The sequence below is a fragment of the Panthera uncia genome, chromosome D4 (assembly GCF_023721935.1).
Source record: "Panthera uncia isolate 11264 chromosome D4, Puncia_PCG_1.0, whole genome shotgun sequence".
Classification (NCBI taxonomy): Eukaryota; Metazoa; Chordata; class Mammalia; order Carnivora; family Felidae; genus Panthera; species Panthera uncia.
In genome coordinates, this window is record NC_064807.1 from 40,270,208 (window position 1) to 40,275,074 (window position 4,867).

The 4,867-nt window shown below is 46.5% G+C and overlaps 1 non-coding gene across 1 annotated transcript; it reads left to right on the forward strand.

Annotated features, from left to right (window-relative positions):
- The first annotated feature begins 3,718 nt into the window (after positions 1-3,718).
- TRNAR-UCG (transfer RNA arginine (anticodon UCG)) lies at positions 3,719-3,803 on the forward strand. Its single transcript has one exon. It is a non-coding gene; the product is annotated as a tRNA-Arg (tRNA).
- Positions 3,804-4,867: the final 1,064 nt, after the last annotated feature.

Here is a 4,867-nt window from a genome sequence, read left to right on the forward strand (position 1 = left end):
ATTGTAGGCTTCAGTTCCCAAATGTCAAGCTGGAATTATCCCCTTCCTAAAAAGGAAGATACAAACACACTGTCAACATTCAATCATCTAACTGCCTTTTAAAAAGAGTTCTCCAATCAAAAGGGAAAAGAAGCCATGGTGTATGCCTACAATAGCCAAGCTCACGGCTTCAACGCGTGTCTTCACGAATCCTCATGGCAACTCCGCGAGGTATTGCTTGCCCCGTTTTACAGAAGAGGAGACTGAGGAGCTAAATATCTTACCTGAGATCATGAGGTGAGGGAACAGATGGGCGAGGCTCTCAGGGCCAAGGGCGCTTGCCCGAGAGCCAAGACCATCTTCGTGCCCCACCCCTTTCCATCTGCACATCCCAACCGTTTTCTGAAGTTTCATTTGTTGAAAAAAACATTAGCCTGTTAATGTCTCATATTGGTACACAAAGTATGATTGTTTCTGGTTTATTTCTTCATGAAAATCACCAGAAAGGCTTTACTTCTGATCCAGCAGATACCATACTTTGAAAGAGCGTGATTCAAAGCAGAGCCTTTGTGAGAAGCAAGGACCAGGTATTATTTATTTTGGTGATGACTAGAAACTAGTACGTTCTCTATAAGCCCTTGTGAAATAGAATTCGACTTCTCTCTTGCTGGCCTATTGCGTGAAGATGAAGTATGAGAAGTTTCTGGTTCTACTTATCAACCTCTGTCAGCATTCAGTTTGTTTTCCAGACCAAGAGCTTGACTTACTCTATGAAAATGAAATACTGTTTTTGAAAGCATAAAAATGAAGTTTTTCTCTTTATTTAAAAATAAATTATTTATTTATTTATTGAGAGAGAGGGAGAGAGAGAGAGACAGAGAGTGAGAGTGCATGCACATGAGTGGGGGAGGGGTAGAGAGGGAGAGAGAGAATCCCAAGCAGGCTTCTCGCTGTTGGCAAGAGCCCAACATGGGGCTTGATCCCATGACCCCGGGATCATGACCTGAGCTGAAATCAGGAGTCAGAAGCTTAACCGACCGAGCCACCCAGGTGCTCCAAGTTTTTCTCTTTAATTGCTGCATGACCCAATCACAATTATTGTAGTTTGGGAATGGAATGGAATAAATTTCAAATAGGGCCGATGCTCTTGAACAGGGAAGCAAATCCACGTGCTTTCATTTTTTACCCCATCTCTAGACAGAGCCCGGACAGCCCAAGGTAAACAACACATCTGAAGCCGATTCTTTGTCTGGGACCTCGAGGCAAGCCATAGGGAGTGACAGCAGCCTTAGAATCCATAAAGCAAGAACATGCTCTTCCTGTTCCTCTTGGAATCCGTTTTATATTTCCATAAATGCCTCATGCTTTGTATGTCTTTGTCACCAGGCTTGTCTTGATTTTGTCGCCAGGTCTGTCTTTGTGTATCTTTGTCACCAGGCTTGATAACTCCTTATGGGCTACTGAGATTGAAGACTCAAAGGAGAAAATCAACTTCTCAGGCTTTGACAAACAAACTCCAATAATACCACTCAGAGCCAGCATTTTGACAACTCCGTGCAGTTTATACACTGCTTTTATACACTCACTTTGGGGCTGAGGCTTTCTGCCCTCTTTCTGGAATGTTCTATCCCAGATCTTCTTCCACCTTAGTTCAGATGTCAACTCAGTATCATCTTACCTGACCACCCTAGTGAGCGGGACTTTATATAGCTGTGTATTTTTCCAAAGCCATGAACACTCTCTGAAATCTGGTCTTTTTGTTTCCTTGCTGGATACCTTCCTCCTCACACTAGAATATTGGTCTCACAAGGCCAGGATTTGTCTTATTATTCCTGCCTCCCTGGGGACCAAAACAGTGCCTGGCACGTTAAAAACACTCAGTATTTTTCATTGTATTGGTGAACAACTTCATTTGAGCATTGTGGTCCTGCCTGGTAGTTCTTATCTTCATTTTAGAGATGCAGGACCCGTATCTCTTTGAGATTAAGCCATTCGCCTGGAGTCACACAACCAGTCTGCGGCAGAATCATAACTTGAACCCAGATCTTCTGCCTCGGGTCTGGAATCTTCTGTTGGGAAGGAAAGTGAACTTTTACCCAAAATTGGGTCATGCTGGGTACTCTTAAAAGCAAGTTGCCCATCAGGGATCATTAAATGTCAACAGTCTGGAGTATAAAAGTCCTGATAAAACCCTGAGGCTATTCCTCATATCAGAGATGAAAAAACACCTGCCAGATGAGCTTAATGGCACAGTGCGGGACTGTTCCCAATGGCAACTCATGGGTGGGTTGCTGTCCCTCCGTTCTCGCACACCGTAGACCCTCTCCCATCCCTCCCTTCGCTGACCTTGGACCTCACTGGCCTCTGGGTCCCTCATTACAGGAGACTCTGGCCTGGCTCTAGACTTTGTGCAATTTTTCTGACATCCTAATTTCTTGATCACCTGTGCTGACACGATCCTGATTTCCTTCAATATGTCTTTTTTCCACTCCTGGGAAATTTATGTCTGCTCTGGCATATGTCCCCATCTTCCTTTGTGAAAAGAGAGGCAAGGAGGGGAGAGAAAAAATGCCTTTTAATATTTCTTAGCATTGTCTTCATGTTCTGTCAATAAATTACCTCCGCCAGCTTTTAGAAGCCTTACTGGCTCTTGTACTGACCTCTAGTTCCTTCTGTACTTGAAAAATGCCTTATTATTTATCTTAGCCTCTCTTGCAATCTTCTCTTCATTCCTCACCTTTGCTTTCCTTATCGTGTTTTTGCACTTTCTTAACTTTGTGCCATAATTTCTCTAGCTGAGTTGCTGTTTGATTTCTTTTTTTCATGCTTGCTCGCTTTCCTAGTTTTGATTACTTCCCCTACCACTACCACATCCTTTTTAGAGCTATTTGTTTGGCCTCTTTACTACACTTCATGTTGCTAGGGAGCATGTATTTTCTTTGGGCAGTTTCTAGTCATTTCTCTCCGGTTACACTCTCCCGTTGGCAGCTGCTCTTAGTACCCTTGGATTTCCTCGGTAGGAGCTGAACACTTTTGTTCCCTCTGGACTCCCTGCATGTGCAGGGAGGGTCCTAATTCCTGCTGGGCCTTGCAGGGAAAGAGCAGTTTCCCATACATTGGGCTGCAGCCGAGAGAAAGCGAGGTGCCTCGATTTACACGTCACTCAAGTCTCCCCGAGTCAAACCGCCCGCGGGTGCAAGTGGAGTCACTTTACAGTGGTGTTCCATGCACAGCGGCAGGTGGTTGGGTGAATCCTGTGTGCTCACTACTAAGACCAGTTAGGTGTGAATGATATCCTGCCGGGTTCCTCGGCCAATGTCCGCCTTCTGGATGGCTTTCCGGCCACCAGGCACTGCTGCTGATCCTGGGCACTGCTGCCACCTCTGTGGGGGATTGTCACATTGACGGGTGCCACCAAACTGCTGCCACACACCTGCACTGCCATGACTGAGGCTGTAGCTCTCAATACCGCAAAGCCACACTGCGTTTGGGTAAAAGACATCTTCTCTCCAATGTTAGGCTTTGTCCACAGGTGTCAAGCTGGCACTGCTTTGGTCCTGTAGAGCTTTCAAGGAAGCAGAGTGAGTGTCATCTCCTTCCAGCTCTTCTTTATTGCTCTTCAGACAGGAGTCCCTGCAGCTTGGTTCAAGTACACGCAGATACCGTTTGCCCCTTTGACACCGAGGCAACATACGTCTGTCCATCTCATCTTCCATTAGGATGAGGGGCCCTGCGGGGCGCCTGGGTGGCTCAGTCGGTTGAGCGTCCGACTTCGGCTCAGGTCATGATCTCATGGTTCGTGGGTTCGAGCCCCGCCTCGGGCTCTGTGCTGACAGCTCGGAGCCCGGAGCCTGCTTCGGATTCTGTGTCTCCCTCTCTCTCTGCGCCTCCTCCACTCATGCTGTGCCTCCCTCTGTCTCAAAAACAAATAAACATTTAAAAAATTAAAAAAAAAAAAAAGAATGAGGTCCCCTGCAAGCGGCTCCTTAGTTTTGCATGCAGAAGGACTTTGGGTGAACACACCTAACTACATCTATCCCATCATGGTCACAATTTAGGGCCCACTGCACACGTCGGACTTTGGACACAAGTGCAGCCCCATTCTGACATCTGCCAGAGTCCAGTGGAATCTCTGTTCTCAGGTGTCGACTTCAACAGCATCCCGAGGATGCCTGTCTCCCACCATGGAAAGCTGCAGGTAGCAGACAATGGTAATGGATGGAAAATGAAGAACGAAGGTGATGGCAGATACAGCAATCAGTACAATCCAGGTTCATTCAGACTTACGTGTACTAGATGCAATGCTATCTTCTAGAATCACAATGATAAATATGGTTACAATTTGCAACTTTATTTTAGAATTTAAGTTCTAGCGAAGGAGAGATCCACATGAAGATAAAATTTAATCACAATATTTTTGGTGGTGAGATAAAGGTTTCCACTGCGAGCCATGGGAGCACAGAGGGGTTGCTGACAGTCCTTCCTTATGGCAGATTTCCTGTGTTTTCCGAGTGTTCACACGAGCAGGTTCACCACAGTAAATATGCCACTCGCACTCCCCGTCTGCACCCCTCACGTCTCGAAAGGTATTTAAGCCACGTCTGTTACCCACTTTGACTCCCATGCCAGTGGGAGAATTGACTCCCATGTCAACTCTCCAATCAGATATCAATGACCGAATCTGGGCCCATGGCGCTCTCTGTCGCAGCAATTTGGAATGAGAACACAGAGTATGAGTCAGGTGCACCCACAGGATCATGGGCACTTGACCTGAAAGGTCATAGAGAGTTGATCCTGAAGTTGATGCCCGAGCAACCCAGGGCCACCCATGAGGCAAAGTCATGGGATTCCAAGGGCATGGGTAAGCAGAGAGAGGTGGACCTCAGAA